This window comes from Lissotriton vulgaris, chromosome 4_1 (genome assembly GCF_964263255.1).
Source record: "Lissotriton vulgaris chromosome 4_1, aLisVul1.2, whole genome shotgun sequence".
In the NCBI taxonomy this organism is placed as follows: domain Eukaryota; kingdom Metazoa; phylum Chordata; class Amphibia; order Caudata; family Salamandridae; genus Lissotriton; species Lissotriton vulgaris.
The window spans coordinates 1471027389-1471048969 of record NC_141691.1 but is presented as its reverse complement, the minus strand read 5'-3'; the positions used below and the strand labels follow the sequence as shown (position 1 = coordinate 1471048969).

At 42.6% G+C, this 21581-nt stretch overlaps 1 protein-coding gene across 1 annotated transcript in view; it reads right to left on the bottom strand.

Annotated features, from left to right (window-relative positions):
• Window positions 1-21581, bottom strand: part of SPIDR (scaffold protein involved in DNA repair) — a 2344543-nt gene that overhangs the window by 1897972 nt on the left and 424990 nt on the right. The window lies entirely within an intron of this gene.

The window sequence follows — 21581 nt, the reverse complement described above, 5'->3', positions numbered from 1 at the left end:
TATCCTTTGAAAAGAACAAAGCTTTCCCCACAGTAAACTGTGTGTGTGGGGAGCCTAACTGCTCCCTGAAAACTTTAACTTCTACAGTCGGTATTGTTTCAAGACCACCTCCTGGGTCGCTTCTGTTTTGAAAAATCCATATATACAGCAGATTTACTGCTGAGGACGGTTCTGTTGCCTCTCTGTGTCGCTTTCTTTGTCTATGCGTCGCCCGAGATGTTTGGCCGTTTATTTGATTAAATGTGGAAGATGACTGAACTTATACCCTTATTATAAGAGGACCCTGCGTGGTGTCCATGGGAGGCAGAGGAGAGTACTGGTGGCACTGCTAGGAGAGACGTGTGGTACCATGTTGAGTTGTCTTTTTAGCCCCGCCTGCCAGCTTGGTATGCAGATTCCTGAAGTACCAAAACATCCTGTGCCCTCCGTCCTCATCACGTGCGACCCAAACCTCCCCAGTCTGTGTTTAAATGCAGATGGCGGCTTCGGCCCGAGTCCACTTGAACTCTGGGGAGTCAATGGCCTTAAAGGTGCCTTTTAAACAAAGTAATTAAGGGAAATAGTCAGAGAAAAGAGCAGCAATTTAACAAAAATACAGACAATACCGGCTTTAGAAGGTGAAGACCCGCGGTTGGAAATGAGAAGGAGAGGGGGGTATTTAATTAGAGGCGAAGAGAGAAACTAAAGGTGGTTAATATTAAAATAGCTTGGACAAAAGGAGATGGCACTAGTAAATATGAATCATTGGCATATATGCCTGGTGCAGCAGTTAAACATACCAGTGCATTCATCCTGTGTTAACTACATTACGTAAATAAGGAATTAACATTCACGTGCCCCTTGAATTACGCTTCCACCCCATTTTTTCGCCAACTAATCGCCATTGGTTTCTGCTAGATGTAAGTAACTATCTGCATATAACATTGGGGGCATCTAATAACTTACAGTAGTTAAAATTAAAATTGATTTAGGTAACATTTTGAATTTTCATTAGCGGCTAACAGCGTAATTTCTAAAATGTCATTTCACCAGTAGTATTCCCCTTGAAAACTCAGCTGCATGTTGATTACGCATTTCCCATAAAACAGAGACGCGATTAACGGGTGCAGTGAAAAACAAGCATTGAAAATGCAACAGGTCTTGCCTTTGATTAAGTCAAAGCCATTTGCTTTGCTAATGGCATTGTATAGCAAAGCAAATGGCTTTAACTTAATCAAAGGCGAGACCTATTGCATTTTTAATGCTTGTTAAATGTCTTTTAGTCACACCAGCGATATGTTTGAAAGTTTCCAACAGACAGCACAGAGTGCGTGGACAGTGGGCCCTGGTATTCAAAATAAAACACAGATGGCGAAAGGAGCGATTGAAAACACAAGCACTGGGTTAGAGTGCGTAAACACAATTGAAAACAAAGCTCCAAAAAACAGAGCAGAGGATGGACACAAGTACTTGCAATAAGGGGAGGCCCGAACACAGAAAGATGCATGACACAGGTATGCCATGGCAAACTGCAACGAGAAATACGAGTGTGGCGTCGTAGCTAACAAATGGTAAGACCAGGGGCAAGCTGTAGTCCACTAACTGTAAACAACATGTCTCAAAGAGACAAGACCTAAACATACAAAAAGAAAACTCTTGAGAGTAACGGAGTCTGTAAAGGCCGCTTGGTGATGGGCTTGCCGCTCAAGTAAAGCCCTTGTCGATTTACTAAAGATGTGGAGTAGAACATTGAGGACAAGGGTCTGCAGGAGTCAAATATTTAATTAGTGCTGTGTATGCCAAGCATTAATATTGGGACTTCATTTTTTCTTTTACCATACGCTACTTCTTCATTGTCTCTCCCTGTGGACAAGCTTAAATGTTAGGTAACCATGCTGGTTCACTTTCCACCAAAAACAGAGCTGTTTACAAGCTTCTAACACTAATCTTGAGAGCCATTGAGGGGCGTTCCCCTAACTATCTCTCTGACACTTTAACCAGCAGCACCCCACAAGCAGCCTAAGATCTTCTACTCGGCACCACTCAACTTTACCCTGCTCAGGTTCCGGGATCCAGTCCTTCCATCTCGCACAAGCCTTTCACAGCAACAAACTACCACTGACACATCGGGCCAGGCTCAATAGTAGTGCAGAACAACCTAGAAAACACTTCTTGTTAGCCAAAGACAATCAATGAGAAAGAGTGCACAGCACCATCCACCCTAGCAGTGTAAATACGTTAACATGTTAATAAACCAATGTTTGAAGGAAATCGAAGCTGGCACTATTGAACAATCCCATTCAACCAGTGTAAATATATTAACGTGAATAAGACAACCAGGGCACAAAGGAGCTAAAAACATGGAAATAAGCCAATATGGAGAGGAAATCCCCCTCTGTCCCATTGCGTTGTTTATTGAATGTGTTAGTTTGAATTGTATTTTTATTTGTTTCTCCTGGATGTTTTCATTTTACAAGTAATCTCTTATTTCACTTGGTTGGTATATGTAATCCACTGAGTCTGCTTACAATGTACATACTGATAAAGTGGCCTACTGTATAACCGGTGCGTTTCTGATTGAAATGTTATCTGCTGCTGCAATACATGAGAAACCAACTATGTTTTTTGTGTGTGCAAGCGGTCATGGAGTGCAGAACTAACTGCACGCTGCATTCTAATATAGTTTACCGGGTAACGTGCATGCGACTACAAAGAGACTAGTTCATTGTACATGTGACAGGTTCAAACCCCAGCAGTGTCAGCTCCATCTTTCTTATCTTTGGGGTTGATAAAATGGATATGAATGAGCTGGGCATCATAAACACTTGTCATTGACAATATAACGAAGCCATAAGATATGGCAACAGGCACCGCGTATAAACAAATATTTAAAAAGCCAGGTTTCAAAGAAGCAGTGCTATTTTGAACCAGAAAAGTTGCAAACTTATTCTAATAACTTTCAGATTTATTTAAAATTTGGACTTAAGAATTAGGTACTATGTGCCTTAACCCCTTCCCTGCTGGCCCGTTTCCGCCCCCGTGCGGTAAACAAACGAACAGGGGCGGGCCATGACGAACCCCAGCCGTCATCAGCACACGAGCACCGTAGTGCATGACGGCTGGGGTTCGTCACCAGCATGGAAGGGGTTAAACTAGGCGAACAGACGGAGATTGACAAGAAAAATAGGAAAATACATCAACAACAGTTACACATATGAGTATTTTTCTTACAGCACTATTCATCAGAAACTGGCAACCAAAGGAGTAGGTGCGTAGAGAGGCTGTTAACCATTTTTGGATGGATTGGCACAAATGGACTAAAGAACAATATTAACATTACCATATGCACAAGGAGGCTGCTATCTCCTCTAGGCTTAGACTTGTACAACTGAAAATACTTCACAGAATGTACCTTGCCAGCCCGGCGTTGGTAAAGATGGGCTATAGATCTGAGGCAGAATGCAGGAGGGGATGTGGGCAGGATGGTACTTTTGTACATACACTTTGGGAATGTAGGGGTATACAGAAGTATTTGTCTGCAGTGACGAAGTGCATGGAGGAAGTGATGGGTTTCAAGATTGACTATAGAATAAAGTTGTGTCTCTTGAACATATGTGGCCCTACAGACCTAAACAGCAAAGAAAGGATATGGGTGACACTTGGTATGATAATTGCTAAACGGAACATTGGTAAATTGTGGCGGATGCTGGAAATACAGACACTTACAGCGTGGTGGAAGGACATGGATTGGTGCATGTTGACAGAGAGGAGAGTGTACGAATCTAGAGGGAGTCCTAAAAAATGGTCGCAGATTTGGGAAGGCATATGTGAGCCCCTGAAGCTTAGCCGAAGACAACATTCGGGGTAGTTTAGTAGTAATTTGGGTCTAGCTAATATTGACATGACATTGAAATGATTTCAGGTCTGTGTTACATTTTCAAACCAGTGATCCAACCTCAGTCATCAATGTTTGTAAAGTGTGCACATTGTATAAGCTCGTCATTAATAAAAATAATTAAAAAAACAACAACAAAAATTACATTATGCAAAGTACCGAGCTCAGACACATTCAGACAAATTTCTCCGAGGAGCTGGTGCTTTCAAATGCTGTACCCCTTAAATTTACACTTAATTGAACAGGATTACGGACAGTGAGGGTTGAATCAAAACACGTGCAGTGAAAACTGGAGACTGGAGAACCACCTATGGGAGGGCGTTCCAAAACAGAAGGCCTGAGAGAAGACTCATACATCCTCCCTAAGTAGTTCTATGAGCCTTCTCTCAGGCCACTTCAGAGTTAAGTGTGGTGGACCAGGACTTGATGTGTGATCATTGACGTTGAAGACTTTAATAGAAAGGTATGAAGTCATTTCAGAAATTCCTGAATACAATCCACGAAATTCATATTTAAGATGCCTTTGTAAACAGGAAGAGGATGAAGCGTTACAGACAGAGCTGCCGACTTTGGAACTGGGGAACCTGGTTTAAGTCCCAGCTTAGGTTTAACATCTTGTGATTTTGGGCACATCACTTAATCTTCCCATGCCCAATAATGAATTTGACCTTGTCTAAAGTAAACACTGCTCTTGTAAAGTGCTCCAACGCCCTTAAGCCAACTTCGCTCTATAAAAAACCCAAATAAATAAAAAAAACAAAGAACAATAAAGAGAAATAACCATGTAATTTGTGGATGCTTTATCCTTCCCGCTATCTGCTCAATAACCACAGCCCAAGTTGGCTACAGGGCCATGGTTGTGCAATGGTCTGTCATTACCTGCCCATTTAAGGTACTGACATTATCAAGTCTGCAGGCCTTTTCCTACCGGCCACGGTTTCAGTGGTAGCAAATCACGGAGAGCAGTCTCAAGCTCTTCTCTTCCATTGTTTCGCATTAATTTAAACTTTCTCCATCCGTATTGTGAGGAATGAACATACGTTTTGCCATTCCAGCAAGACAAAATATGTGCCATGAACTTCACGCAGAAAAAAAACTGGAAATGCAACGATGGTCGTTCACAACACCCTAGGTTGTCTCAATAAAAATGTTTGCCATGATGCACATTTGTAGTGAAGCCTTATGGCCTTTGACTCTTTTCCACAGAATATCAAATATGTGCACGTTCAGCTGTGCTTGCCAGCAACGGGATCTGACAGACTGCAAAACAAAATGGAGGCGGGTCAAGTAACTTGTGCAGGGTCATGACAATGAGTGACAGAGAAGGTTTGTGCCTGGGAACCTGAAAGGGGGTATTACATTTCATAGATCTGTACGAACCTGTTGTTCCCAGCTTTGGCTACATACTCAACAGCTAAAGGGCTATCATAAACAGAGGTAATTACACTTAATATTTATAGTACAAAATGAATGCAAAAATTGTGATCACGAAATAAGGCAGATTGAAAACTCACTAAGAGCACACAGTAATGTCACATGGTGTGGCTCCGTCAGTGCTCCTAGAAGTCACTATATTGGTATGAATATATACCCTGATTGCAGGGCCCATGGAAAGGGGACAAGCCTAAATGAGGTGCAGAGTCGTGAAACACCAGTCGTCGTGTTAGAATGTCAGGCGGAGTATTTCTCTGGTGTTAAGGAACAATCCTGTTAATTTTGGGTGTGTCATAATCCGTGATGTGGGACACGGTTTCAAGTAAATGCAGGCAAAACAATCAAATTATAAATTGGGCTCCCTAACTGAAAATCACGAGATGGAAAAACTGTTTATTTATTAACCCCTTCACTGCGGCGGCTATTCAGCCGCAGTGCTAAGGGGGCGGGGCAGCCGCGCGGCGGGCGCATGCTGGTGACGGAACCGCTCCTTCACCAGCCGCGGTTGAGCTGTGCTCATGACGGAGCGGTTCCGTCATGGCCCCGCCCGCTCAATAAAACGTGTCGCGCAGGCACGAAATTAGCGCCACGCAGGCGCCGCGGCCGGGCCATGACGGAACCGCTACGTCATCAGCACAGCGCCACCGCGGCTGATGACGGAGCGGTTCCGTCATCAGCATGGATAGGGTTAAGTAAGCAATCGTAAAAAGAATACCTACGTTTTCAGGCAATAGATATAATTGCAGGACTATAAAAAAATGCAACTATAAAGGGAGGGGGTGGGGGACGGCTAAAGCAGCGAAGCAGGAGGGGATTGCGGGACAGGGAAATTAAAGCGGCCCCGTTATAACTGCGTCTGACATTCTATGCAAGGAGATACAAACAAGTATTACAGCCCTCTTTACAGAATTCTGAGCCACTAAAAACTTCAGGTGCTCATGTGAAATGCTCCTAGGGAAGGGGAAAAGTAGTCCCTAAACAGATGCTAAAATTGGACAAGTGTCAGGCTACAAATAATTGGGTGGTGAGCCGTGGGAGGACACAAAATACAAGAAGCAGGGACAAGTAGGATAGATTAACCACTAGCAAGCAAGTTTTTCAAAGGACGCTCAAATTAATGAATTAAAAGCAATGGGCGGGCTGAAAACACACAAAGTATATACAAAATGCCTCTAAGATACAGCGGAAGTACAGTCTAGGCTCAACCTAAAAGGTGGTATGACACAGCCAGCATTGACCGCGTCACAGCACTTACATTTTTAAAAATGTACCTTAAGCCATGCTGCACTGAAGCCAGCGTTGCTGTAAAATATGGCTAAAAAACTTTGACAGTCAATAGAACTGGCTTTGCCAATGCTTGTTTCCATTGAGCAAGCACATCTACGCCATTGAACAGGCTACAAACATGTAAACGAATAGTATCCTAGATATGCAGGTATTTGTGAGATTTTTGCTGGGTGCTTTGCTCAAAATAGCATTAGAGGTTGTTCTCTGAATTGTTCTAATAAATATTTTGGGTGTTACTGGTTCAACATATACATAGTATAGAAAGGGCCGTCTTTAAGTAGTACGTATCGGCGGGGTGACGATACATTAAGAATGCAAAGCCCTGTTTCAGATAAATAAATAAAGGCATATATTTTACAATTTCCAGGAGATGTCTTTTAATCACAGCATACCGCACACAAGTCTGTAGATTCCTTTTGAGGTTCCTGCAGGCCTACATTAATCCAAAAAACAATCTGTTAATCTGTATGAGTCCCCCACCCTCCAACACTTTGCTGAAATATTAGAGCTCTATGGCATATGCGATGGCGGTTGCCAAGAGCGATGTAGCTTCGTCACTGCAAGGAGACTAGAAGGAAAATGGTCAATTTAGGCTTCTTTGTGGACAGCTCGCAAACAAATCACTGTCTTTCAATGAACTCCTTTTTGGAGAGGAATACCTTTCATGGAGATAATGATGTGCTACTTTAAGACAGGTTTCTGTGGTATGCTCGTTATCATGAAATAAACCCAGCAGCAGTTTCAATAGATGTACTTACGGTCCCCTGGCACAAACTGATCTGCGGAAAGGCCAAAAGGGCTGGAGTGAGTCAGTCATATGTAATGATTCTGACATAGGGCAACTATTGGCCTTTCAGAGGCCCCAGCCCGGTTGATAAACTGATTAGTTTGTCATTATGCCACCATCTCTGTGAATATACTACATATAATTATATCTGTACTTTCTTCTCTCGCCAACAACAAAATGGGGAAATCCTAATTAAACAAATACCGCAATTTTGGCATACAGTCCAATATAAATGTACAATGTAAATTAAACAATGACAAACTTTTTTACCAAACATGCAATGAAGCGAACGTAGCATGAACATGTCAAACTTTCAATGCTTCTGTGACAAAATGAAACCATGAATAGGCGTACAATGTATCAAAAAAACAGAGAGCCTTTCTGACAGAAACGAGGTACCTTAGCAACAAGAGGAGGAGGGTAGTTTTGGGTAACAAGAAAAACAAGCACCCTCGCAAGACAGCGCCTAACATTGTCCTCGGTCTTTGAATGCCCAGCAAATGTGACAAGATAAGAACAAGAATTACTGGCCTATTTATTACAGAAAATGAGTTAGTGGAAATATACTGTAAACACGGCTTACGCATAGGGAGGTACAAACTCAAGCTAAACAGCCTAAAGCAAATAAAGTCAGCAAATGAGAAGCAAGAAAACGTAAGTTACAAACCACAAAGCCAATGGCAAGTGACAGGCAGAATGCATTCCCAGGTCAACTTTCTGAAACACCACAATATGTCTTTCGCATACCACATAACTGTGCTGTCTGGTAGGCTACAACCTAAAATATGACATAGTGCAGTGCTTCTCAAACTTTATAGAACCACGACTCACTTTTAGAACGTCAAACTTTTGCAACAAATGTAGTTTTAAGGGTCATCATGCAATTTAATGTAATAGTAGACATGCATTCACAATGCTATGAATTACCAAAATACCATGCTCCTTACAATTATTTATAGTCCTCTCTAACAGCAATTGTTTATGAATGTCACAACCTTGACCATGCCTTTCCATATGTCTTTTCCAGACAGTGGCCAAGATACTGATCTGCCCATAAAAGTGCCAGATGGTAAACTGTACCGGAGCAATAATACTTTTCAAAGTGGAGATCTGGTCTGTGGCATATGTAACGCAAACACTTTCCAAGGGTAGTGGATGTATTGTGTTACTTGAGCACCAAATTACATTACATAAGGTCAGATACATTTTATTTTACTTTTATTTTAAGCACAGAAAATTAAGTGATGTGCCCTGAGAGAAAACCAGGACCCGCAAATCCAAAGTCCGCTGCTCTGGCCGTTAGGCCTGATCCATATTTCTCAATTTATGTGTCTCATGCACAAATTAGATTGTGTATGATTACGTGTAGTGAGTACATTCTCTGTTAAAATGGCTTTGTGAGTAAAAAAAAACGCCATAAAAAAATACTGTAAGGTTCAACCAGATGCTTGCTTGGGAATACCTGCAAGTGTTTGTTTTAAAACTGGATTTATGGACATAGTTCAGCACCTTTGCACCAGTGGTGCTGGAACAATTTTCAAAGTGGGAGTGCTGACATCAATGTTATATCACTAAAGTCATACGGATTGTGAAAATTCCTAGCTTCACACAAGCAAATGTGTTCAGCAGGAGAGTGGTAAGGGTGGTATGTAGCAAGTGGTGCATTTTGTAGTACACTGTCACAAATATATTACTAAAGCGTAATTTACAGGCAGCAAAGTTTCCATTGAAATGGCCACTACATTTGTACAACCATATAGTTTTAATTATGAGATTATATAGTACACAAATGATAATATGTGGAAATTTGGTTACATGGAATATCTTTTGTGCATCACCATGTAAACGTGTCTTGATTTATTTTAACCCTACAAAATCTTTGTTTCCATCACACTTCAGATTTACAAAAAAAATTGCTTAATTTTTGCTTTCCTGACTGCTCATATATTCTGAAATATGAGCACAGTTTATTTACAAGTATTTACATTTTGACACCATACAATCTTTCCTTTCACATGTACCATAACAAGACTGTCACTTTAAAAGCTCCTCTGGCTTTGCAGTCAGAGAAAGAAAACTAAACAGCAATACTCATGTTTAAAAATATAAGCAACAATTTGTCAGTAGACATAGCCTGACATCTGACCTTTGTCTTTAAAGCACAGCAAATGCGACAAAATATAATACTAATTGTAAAGGTATTTTCATTCAATGCTCTTTCGTAACCCAGCAGAAATCGGCTGATGACCTCCCGGTGGGGCACGCCCCACAGCTTGGGAAACGTATATATATTCCCAACTTGAAAATGCAATGGTTTTGACCAGTGAAAGAGGTATCAAACTTCGGAGACTTGACATTCTAATCGTTTGGCAACAATGACAATAACATTCAAGAGGGCTGCACAGATTTAACAATGACAACATATGGAATACATGCAGCTTTAATGTCTTATAGTGGCTTCCGTTGGATTCCATATATCAGCAGCAAATGTTTTTTAGGAATTGGAGTAATGACCAAAAGGGAAAACCTACTGGACTGCCATCTTTCAAGTCATGTTTTTTAGGGTATCAGCCCACATTCGAATTTTTTTTAATCTTCATCAACACTGTAGAAAGTAGTTGGATGCATCACATATACTTCACTAGCAGAGTGACCCACGTTGCCCACTTCCCAAGCAAAGTGGACGGATCAAGGTATATGCAATTCCAGCCTTCACTGTTATCTAATACGTGAAGCCACCATGGCCCTAGGTCCATGTCATTAAGTATATCATTACGAATGAATTTCCTTGTTCAGTTAACTACTTTAAACAGAGGTCCCAGGTCTGCTATTACTATATTAACAGATATTGTGTGCTCCCTAATTAAAGTGAAGGAGAACCAGTGCTTGTGCGTCTTGTCAGCTGTTCAGTGGCCCCACAGAGAGCGTGCATGCCTCTAGCACATTATTTTACCTGGTACAGGCCCCCACCTTTGTCCAGTTGGTGGGCTCTAGGAGTATGAGAACAGAGAAGTTAACTCCTTACTGGCTGGCTACCTCCACTTATCTGTCATAGCGAACCAAAGTTCAAATCTGAGGTAGTCGGACGACCCCAGTGACTCTTATGAAAGCGATCTTTCCTGGTGAAAAGACTCTTCGACTTGTAATAGTTTCAGTCACTATCTGCTGCTGAGATCCACCCAGGACATATTAGTGTCACCTCCTGCTCCTCTCTTTGTTCATCCCTCCCACTGCTTCCCTGCACTATGGCTCCTTATCCTGAACCTTGCCCTGTGCCACTAAGTGCCCCTTGAGTGCACAGGATGGTTCCGCTACTGCAACAGTCACATCTTGCTCAGAACACTGTCATGGGATGTAAAGTGTGTGGCAAGTGCAAAGTGTGATTTTCAAATCCAGAACTACTCACTTTGCTCACATATAGTCATGCTGCCTTTCTGGTGAAACTAGTTCCATGGTTTGAATTTGCTCAATCCGCGGTCTTGAGTGGTATTTTTCACCTACCACAATCGACTTCTCATGCCCAAACCAGACTGGATTTTAACTTGGCCGACCAGGATCTTTAAGGTAATAAGACAATTTTTAGTGGCAATTTTCAACTTGGAGCAAGTGCCAAATGGTACCTTGAAGTATATTTTGGAGATATCAATTGGTTTTGAAACAACGGTTGTGCCACCATAGACCATTTACCTCAAGGAAGCCATTTCCAACTTGTCCCTAGAAGAAGCTTTGACCAATTCTACCTCTGTTCTGCACTTTGCGAATACGGCTCAGGGCATTTAGAAAACACCCTCCGTGATGTGGCCAATTTGGGTGACTGAAGGCAATTAATTAACTTTAAGTAAGCTAAGCTGCCTTTATATTGCCACACTATTAGTAAAGCCCAGTTAATAAAGCCATATGTAAATCCTACATACACCTCTGAGTTTTTTTTACTGCAACAAAAGTTCAGATCTAGCTAGCTCAAGGGCCCCAACAGCATTGTTAACTGTAGACTGTTCAAACTGTATAGAAACAATTTGATGTGCTTGTTTAGCATTTTCCCACTTCTTACAAAAGAGAAGAAAACATTGTTAAAACACATGCTGATCAAATGGAACTTAACTAGGATTTAAGGTTGCCTAGTGTGAGAAGTTGGCCTGGCATATGATGACCCTTATTCTAGTGGGCACCTTGCACCAGTCCAACGACCCTTATTGATGGTGGGTTTAGACAACCTTTATAGAAAGCTATCCTAGTGGTAGCTGTGGAGAGCAGCCTTCAGGCTAAGTCTTGAAGGAATCTAAAGCATCTTATTTTACCATTCTATAATCTCTTGAATAATAAAATGAAAGTACACCACACAAGGTATATATATAAAATATATGTATGTATTCTAACCACAACCCCTCTAGTCTCTTTATGAGTCTAGAGGCCAAAGTACAATACACAAACTTAAATAGCACACAGTAAACTAGTACAGTATACGTTTTGCCCTTGGGGCCTCACAAATCATGTACTAAAAAAGTGGTATAAAAACCATGTGAGGGATAGAAGTTAGGCCTAGGGCCTGGAGCAACCAGAAACCATGCAAGGTAGGGACGCAGGAGACCCACGGGGGGGGCGTGCAGTGTCTAAACACAGCCCCGTATAACCATTTACTTCTACGGAGGAAATACAAGTTACAATTTTAAAGATTAAAGACACTTGGGAGTGAACTACGATGGAACCCTTTTAGACGTAAACACTTCTAGAGTCAAGACCCACGGGAGCACCGGAGTACTCGTGTTACCTCACCCAGGGAAGCCGGGTGCATTGGTGTCGGGTTTCGTCGTCAATTCCAATGGAGAGCTGCGAAGAAGTGCTGCAGGAGACCAGAGGAAAAGTGTCCGGGTGGATCCAAGGGTGGATCGGAGATCTGAAGAACCTAAAAGCAGAGGGGGACGGAGTCTGGGTCACTAGCCAGTGACCAGGATGGCGACAGGAAGATGCCAGCCGATATTGGGTGCTTTAAGGTGAAGTAGGTGAAGCTTGACTCTCCAGCCATGAGGTCCAGGAGGCGTCGACAACGACCAGGAGCTGGATTCGAGTTGTCTCACATCGGATGTCGAGTGCTGCAGCGTCGGTATCCGGATTGGACCCAACAAGCCTTGGCAACAGCAACCCACGCAAAAAGACCAGATTGGCTTTGGTGCAGTCCAGCAAGGTCGGAGGGACTCAGCCTTTGGAGGGGAGTCAGGGCATATCTGGAGCAACCAGGAAAGCCCAAGAAACAAAGGATTGTCCTTCGTGGGGACCCACTAGTCAACGGACTAGAGATCGCAAAGGAGCCTCGAGCTATGGTGAAGAAATGGGACTCACGGAACACTCGTGGAGTGTAGGCCTCTCAGCTTCGGTGCAAAAGGGGCTCGGGCAACAAATAGCCCAATGCACAACTTCCGGAAGTAGGTTCACTTGCAAACTTGCAGGATGTCCAGGAGTTCCGGTCCCACGTCTCTCGTGATAGCTACAGGTTTCAGCTCTGCTGAGGACTCTTGTCAGCCTCGGAGATGTCTGGAAGTCCGTGTCCTATGTCACAGATTCTTCAGGATCCGGCAGGAGCCTCGAAAATGCAGACCGACAAGATGCTCTTCGGTGCCTGTTCGAACAAAGAGGTCACTCCTTGAACCCAAGGGAGATTTCTTCCGTCTTCCAGTCGATATAGAATGTGGAAGGTCCAAGATTTTGTCTTCAGAGTTTCATCCAGGGTAATCTTAAATCCTAGGGACTGGGTTCCTATACTTATAGTAAGTTTATGGGTTGGACTAACTCTATGGTCCCACCTATGGGTGGACCTGGAGAGGGGGTGGTTACACCACTTCCCCTTTGTCCAGTTTTGCACCAGAGCTGGGGCTGAGTGCCCCAGAAACTGGTTTGAACTGGGAAATGCATGGAGCACCTTGTGTACCCCAGGCAGTGTCTGAAAAGCATTCACTGAATGCAACCCACCCTGCCCCAATACACTAAAGCCTGTGTAGGGGGGAGGTGCTGGCACCTCCCTGGGCAGGCAACCTATTGTGCAGGCCTCCCCTGCTGGAGTTTCGTCCAGCAGCAGGAGGTCAGTGTCTGTGGCAGCAGCATCCATTTTGTGATGCTGAGGCTCTTTAAAACTATTACCGGGTATACCAGTGTGTACATGTTTTCGCCCTCTAGAAGGGTGGAATGCTACCCCCGCCGCCAGAACTGGCGGGGGGTAGTATTCCAAAGCGTTTGACACCAAACACAACATGTTTTGATAAAGCCAAACCAAAGATAAAATTTACTGCAAGGATTATAATGCACTTAAGAGTATAAGGTATGGCTATATCATAGAACAGCTATAAGGAAGGATTTCCGCAAGCTGCAGAGGGGCTCAGCTCATGCTAGGGCACCCTCTCACACAAAACCAAGCACTCTGCCTTCAAGATTGCCAAGGCCTACAATAGGAGAGACATATATATATATATATATATAACACACAAAGGTTGCCCCTTAGAGAATGGCCCCAGGGAAAGAATCTCTCGTAGGCTGAGGATAACAGCACATGTGCCATTCAGCGTCTCTCACCCCATGCAGCTCAACGCGTTTCAAACCGAAGTCCTTGTTCACGAGCCAAGACTGAAGAAAGCAAGCAAACAACAGCTGCAGGAAACACCACTTTATTTAATGACAGTCCCGCCCGATGGGCGTGTCACTCAGGCGCTATGCCTGCTGGTACTTGCAGTGCTCCCTGAAGTGTTCAACCAAGTGGGTGCTGTTGCCTGCTAAACTCAATCCATTAAAACACCCCAGTGGGCTGGGGGAACACTGGATGTTGCATGGGCTGCCGTGTAAACTCCAACAGTCCGAGTCTTTTACCCTTCTGTGTCAGCATCCAGAAATCCAGACACCGCAGATCCGCACCGCGGCGGGCCACTCTCGCGACCGGGCTGGCCGCATTCAATAAAACACACAAAGGTTGCCCCTTAGAGAATGGCCCCAGGGAAAGGGGCAACCTTTGTGTGTTTTATTGAATGCGGCCAGCCCGGTCGCGAGAGTGGCCCGCCGCGGTGCGGATCTGCGGTGTCTGGATTTCTGGATGCTGACACAGAAGGGTAAAAGACTCGGACTGTTGGAGTTTACACGGCAGCCCATGCAACATCCAGTGTTCCCCCAGCCCACTGGGGTGTTTTAATGGATTGAGTTTAGCAGGCAACAGCACCCACTTGGTTGAACACTTCAGGGAGCACTGCAAGTACCAGCAGGCATAGCGCCTGAGTGACACGCCCATCGGGCGGGACTGTCATTAAATAAAGTGGTGTTTCCTGCAGCTGTTGTTTGCTTGCTTTCTTCAGTCTTGGCTCGTGAACAAGGACTTCGGTTTGAAACGCGTTGAGCTGCATGGGGTGAGAGACGCTGAATGGCACATGTGCTGTTATCCTCAGCCTACGAGAGATTCTTTCCCTGGGGCCATTCTCTAAGGGGCAACCTTTGTGTGATATATATATATATATATATACATACATACATACATACATACATACATATACATACACAACTTTTCCCACCAGGGAAAAAACGGGTCGCACAACCAGTTGGAGTTTTAACAGCAATCTCCTTTTATTATTGAATTACACAGGGCAAACAGCGCATTTGATCTACGCGTTTCGGTGTTTCGACACACCGAAACGCGTAGATCAAATGTGCTATTTGCTCTGTGTAATTCAATAATAAAAGGAGATTGCTGTTAAAACTCCAACTGTTTGTGCGACCCGTTTTTTCCCTGGTGGGAAAAGTTGTGGAGATATTGAGCGGCGTTGGTTCAGCCGCAGGACAACGCACATACATGAGCGCTGCACGAATCCCGAGTGTGGAACCATTGTGGAGGTGATATATATATATATATATATATATATATAGGTAGATATAGGTATACTATATCTAAGTAAAGGGTGCTTACACCATCTTACCCTGGCTGCAAGTGCAGACCTGTGGTGCCATTTTGGAAGGCTTCCCAGGGGTGGCATAATACATGCTTCAGCCCCTGGTAGGCCTCTGGGGATCTATGCCTTTGGTACCTATGGTACCATATACTAGGGGCTCACAAGGTAACTCAGTAACCAATCTGGTATGTACCTAAAGTACATGCAATGAATTTAGAGAGAGAACAGCTAGGCGTGGGTCCTGATTAGGAGGGCCACAGCCAGACTAAAGTCGAAAAAACAGTGAAACACAGAAAAAAGTGGGGGTAACCATAGGAAGCAGACCCTACTCTGCTACAACCTAGCAATGTGGTCACATTTGTCAGCATAACTTAAAAGCTTTTATTAATTAACTCACAGTAACATCAAATCTTCTCTAGCAACTGACTGAATGCTTTGTTTTATATTTTTCTTCTTCTATTATTTTATATTTCTTCGTCATTAAATCCTTGATAAATCTGTTCATTTTGGCTTCTGTTTGCAGGTTGAGCATTGATTCTCTGCTTTTGCTATGGTTTTTATTAACCAATAACGAAGTGAACTGAAGTATGGCTGGTGCAAGGAGTGGCACTACATCAGAGGCACTACCCACTTCTGCACTGCTGCTGTTGCATCTTCTGTGAGGAACTTAGTACTGCTATTCCACAAGTTGTACGTATTCTATGACAGAAGCTTGCCCCGTTGCTGTCGGAACTACATTTGATTCTTTTGTTTTGATGACTGGGAAGGACACGCACTGTTGCTCTCTTCATTAGAGAGAGGCAGTGAGTAGGCAAAAGTGAGAATGAACGTGTGTGTGCCTTGTGCTACTGTTGCTCATGCAGTACTTGTTCTGCCTAGGAGAAGGAAGGCTTGAATGCTGATGTCCAGGTTGTGCCCCCACTCTTTGCCTAATGGAAGCCTAAGAAAACATTCCAACACACAATACCCAAAACGATTGGGCTGGCATTGTCAATGTGCAATGAGTTCATTGATTTTTTATAACTGAAGGGGAATTAAATATATACAAGCCCTCGACATCTGTTAAGTATTTGTGCCAACATATTTTTCTGGGAAGATGCATGTTGGTGGGGGACCTGGCTGTGCCAGACTTTCATATATTCAGAATATCATTATTTCTGCCCCAATAGAAAAAAAGCTGGCGTGGGTGATGTTTCTCTACATGGAATTCATACTCTGGAGCCTGGAAGGTTGATAAAGACATGTCTATTAGCTGAAACAGAACCGCAGCTGGATGGAAAGCACAGGCAGTACTGGCCCGCATACACAATCTGCAATCCTATCTCTCACACTCATGTTGCTAAATGCCTCTCACAACACAGCTACAGATCTACAAACTACAAATATTGTAGACACAGAGACTCACTTGTCCATCGATCATCCACCTACTGATCCACAGAGAAGCATCTCAGAACCAAAAATCCACATATGCATATAGATCCTCGTGCAGATACAAACACATAATCTTAAATACGCATATATCCTTTAAGCAGCATCAAGAGTTTTGAATGATATGATGAGGAAACAGATTTGAACTAGTTAAATTGGGAATTTAGCTAATGCCACAAGTTGTTATTTGCTGAGGTGAGACCTCCTTCATGCCTATGCCTTTCAGTCAGGACAAGATTTAAAATACTGGCAGAACTTCACCCCTGAAAACATAAAATGTTTATTGCAGGGCTGACAGTTCAAAAACTTCAGAGAACAGCCACAGTAAGACAAAATGACTCGTTTATGAATTCTGTGCCATGATGGCGTTCAAGTAAAGTCAAAGAAAGAAGGGTACTTCTTCGGTGCAATAGTGCTTGCCCTTTGCTTGCCTGTTTATGCTTTTCACCCTGAAATGGCATTCATCATTGCTAAAAATGAGGCTGTAATTGTCTGGAAGCAAATTAGGGAAAACAAAATCATCTTATTTATACATATGCAAAACAAGCATTGCCAAAGCCAAGAGACCTAACCTATGTGAGCTATTTGCTTTGGCTTGTAGTCATGCTGTACAGCAGCGCGGATGCTTTGCAATGTGGCTATAACACATTTTTTTAAAGCACTATGACACTGCTAGGACTAATGCACTTATTTCTTTTAAAGTGCATTTGTTCAGAATGCATTGTAGTCCTTTTTTATTATTAATTTTACAAACCTGCACAGCAGCTACGCTAATATACAGCATGGCTACCAATTATTGCAAAAGTCAGCAATACCAATGCTTTATGAACAAAAGGCAATGGAAGAGACTAAAGTCTCAAAGGCAATAGCTTTCGGGTTTCCAATGCTTGTTAGGACTCAGCATGATGATTCTGAGCAAATTAGTTGATCTTCCCATGCAGGAAAAAGAAAAGAAAATGACATTTGGCAAAACATCTGGTCACATAAAGAAAGCATTTGCGCCCATGTCCATGTCTTGGTGAAAATACATTTGAAAGCAGATAACATTGGTTGTCAGAAAAAACATCAATTTTAAAGGCAAAAATGGCTTCTTTGAAGTGCAAGTGGCATAGTAAAACTTAGCTAGAATGTCAAGAGGCTCAACAAGGACAACAGGGAAGAAGAAAAACAAAAGTAGTACCTAAGTCACACTGCAATAAACGAAAGGACAGCAATAAAGCTGAAGCAATCAGTACCTGGTTCATGCTCCAGCAGGAAGAAGAGGAAGTGAAGTCAGAATGCGCTGGCACATTAGAAAGCAGCCATTAAGTAACAATGAAGTCAACCAATGTTAAGCAATGGGCGGTTTGCAAGCCCCTTGTTGTTTACAATATCGCTTGGAAGTGAGAGTACATGAAGCGCATACACTGTCGAAGGAAAGACCTGAAAATGGCCTTGGAGATTTAAAAGAATGAAAGAATACGGAATAGAAAGGGAAATGGGGTGGGCCTGACTTGTTTTCTCAGAGCTTCACTGTGAAACATTTTGTGTCTCATCGCCGCATTTGCATGCTGGCGTTTTAGCAATGAGCCAACTAGGATCGTAGAACTTTGGTTGTCTTTGTGACGTGAGAAGAGGGGGGCTGACAAACTGCACAAACGATTCTTCTTCCTGCGTAGGAGAATTAGGTTAATTCTGGGCCTTGAAATGGTGGTATGGGTCTGTTCAAGTCATCAGCTTTGACTGTAGTTCCAATCAGTATTTAGCTTACTTGGTGAAAATGTACAGCATTAGTCAGTAAAGGGTTCCACAGAGTATGTTAATATCACCACATGGATTTCTCAGCCTACTGTGATTATGCTGCTTTGGTGTTAAAACACAGAGCTCCGCTGCCTTACTGATAGATCTGCACTATGAAAATGTCTATAGGGAAGCACGAAGCCAAAATGCAACGGTACTGGCATCATCAAACACGCAAACTTCCAAAAAAACCACACATCGTACTGAACAGCTTACATACAGCCAACAAAGCACAGATATGCCAAACAGTAGGCTAACACTGTGCTCACAAAATCACCATGATTACACACACACTAACATCCAAAAGGGCTCATTGATCAAAACTGATAAAATACACCCAACAAGGACATGGTATATGGTCGGTTACAATTGTACCCCAACAGCATTCACCATCAAGAAACACCAAACTTGCATCTCCATCCACCCAGCAAAGAATGACTTTCAAGGCAATAAGCAAAGCTCTTTGGTCTTACTATACAACTCAATAAACATACACATTACCACCTAGCTGAGAATATGACAACAACATAATACCTGTAGCCCATTATCCCAAACTAAATACAACTCTATTCTACAATGATAACTTAATCGCTGTAGGGAAAGTCACAAGGCTATGGAAAGTGTTACAAGGGAACACTAGTGTGTGTGCATTGCACAAATGATATTAGGATAACCTTTTGTAAATACGTTTTTTTTTTAAAATAGCGGCTTCGCTCACTACCAGATGTACTACAAAAACTCTAAATGCTCTAAATGTTGTGATTTCGAGTATTAAACTAAAATGTGCCCTTCTTCTATTGAAAGTGTTTCCAATCCTTCCAATACTCATGATATTTATAATGGAGTATTTAGAATATCAGTCTTCTAAAGAGTGTACTGGTTATATTCGGATCTTTATCATCTTGTAAAATGGTGCCACTATGTAATGGAATAATCTCATATTAAATTAAAATAAAAACGGTCTTAAACATTCAATGGATTTCTGAAAAACTGCTGGAGAATTTCAGGGCTAAAAAGACATGGTCAACTCTTCATAATAACCAACCAGTCATAGCATGGAATCTTCCATGCTTCTCCTTTAATTCAGAATACAAAATGCTACAGTCCATGTGTGCCCTGATTAGTGGCTCAGTGTTAGTGATCTAGAAAACTGTTCATCAGAGGTAACTTCTTTACACAGATATATGTCAATTTGGTTAACCACATCAAGAGTCTAATAAAAACAATGTGTAAAAGTCAATTCAACGTTTTGTGTGCACCCTGACAAAGTGGCTTTTATTCTCACTAACTTTTGCCCATTTAGACTTACCTGATATTATCCATGGCCATACTATTAACAATAGATTTTTGTGAATAAACGTTAATATCTCTCTCCCCTTCTAGTACACAAGTAATGTCTGCAATAAATATACACCCCAATGAAACCAACATTTCCAGTAGTTACCAAACCAGTGGTTGAAAAAGTACTGTTCGGCTTAACAGAAAATATTAAAACAATGTCCATGCTAATAGGTGGCCAAGAACTTCCAGTTTTTTAAGACCGTGAATCGGCTAAGAATCAAACTGACAAATGTATCTGAACACAGTGGGTGTAAGTGACTTCCACCCCCCAATCAAATGTAACGTTGACACTGGTTTTACACACTATGATCTACCAGCCAATATTTGGGTATTCCAAATGTTTTCATTGCAAAATGTATTTAGTTCTCCTCGATTATGACAGGACCCCGAGTTTGCAGCTACCTAATGACCTAAATAAGTACAACTGAAACATGCTGCATGAAGGAAGTATGCTTCGAAGTCATACACGGCTAGAGACCTTACAGGACAAAACAAGATCATTTTGTGTCCATAACCGACGGACCTGATAGAAGCTTTGAAGTTGCTTTTGGGCTGCTGTTTCCTTGCATGCTCTGTGACAGGGAGAGCCAGAGCATTTATGCAACAATGTACCAGCGGAACAACAGTAAAATAGCACTGATGCTAGTGCAATGTTACTTTACTTTTTCATATGGGGTCTCCTAAATCCATTTCATTAGGCTTAAAGGATATAATCCGCACATACGTCAAACTAATTTGATGCACCCTTTTCTCTGAGGATCTCCTGTATTGCCAATTTGTTTGTCTGGTACACATTTTAATAAAAAATCTGGAGAATTAATTATTCACTTTGTTGGACCTAGGGAACACCCAAGTCACATAGGGTAGCTTGGCACTAAGTGGGCGGGCCTAACTCCAAGGAACATGTGTTAAATTTGCGTCACACCCTTCAGTAGCATAAAGTCCATCCACTCCAAAAATGAGGACAATACACCAGTTTAGAAAAATACGAGTTGTTTATAAAAGTTCTCTTAGATTCTTCTTCCTCTAACTGTTCCACAATCCCATTTTTTTTCTACATTGACAAGGTTATCATTTACATCTTTCAATATGTTATGTGCAACAGTAAGGTTCTCCAGTAATCGCTCCTATACCACTTCCTAGTGTTCAGACTTTTACAATACCATGAAGCCATATCACCACGTATTTAGTTTCAGGGAAAACAGGCTGGGATAACTGTACCCAAGATGTCTCCAGGCTAACAATTTGCTAGGTGACCCACCGGTCGGAGAACCCTTTCTCCTGTTATATAAGAAGAGGAATTCAATCAGCTGTAACTGGGAGAGAATAGGCAAGTTAGATCACATTAGCTGTTTGTCATACCAGAACCCCTCATAAAAAGAAGAGAAGTCTCTGGGACTTACACATGCACAGCCCTGCCCTGAGGATTCCCCACTCTTAGCTCTCCATCCCCACCATCAATATCCACAGTGTGCCAGCTGGTTTGTTATGGCTCCCTTTCACAGCAGACCCTTACGCCTGAATATCCCTGGAATCAGCCTGGGCTGTATGAAGAAGTTGCTTCTGGTTAAGTCTAGTTACAGTGCTGCCCAGTTCTTCTGTCTTGTTAGAACTTACGGGCTAGTCCGGCTGCTCCCCCCACCTTCCCGGCTTACTTGACCGTGTAGTTCACAAGTTCAGTCACCACTCGCCCCTTCCGCCTTCGAGTGCCTCTTTCGCCGTGACTGGGGGCTCC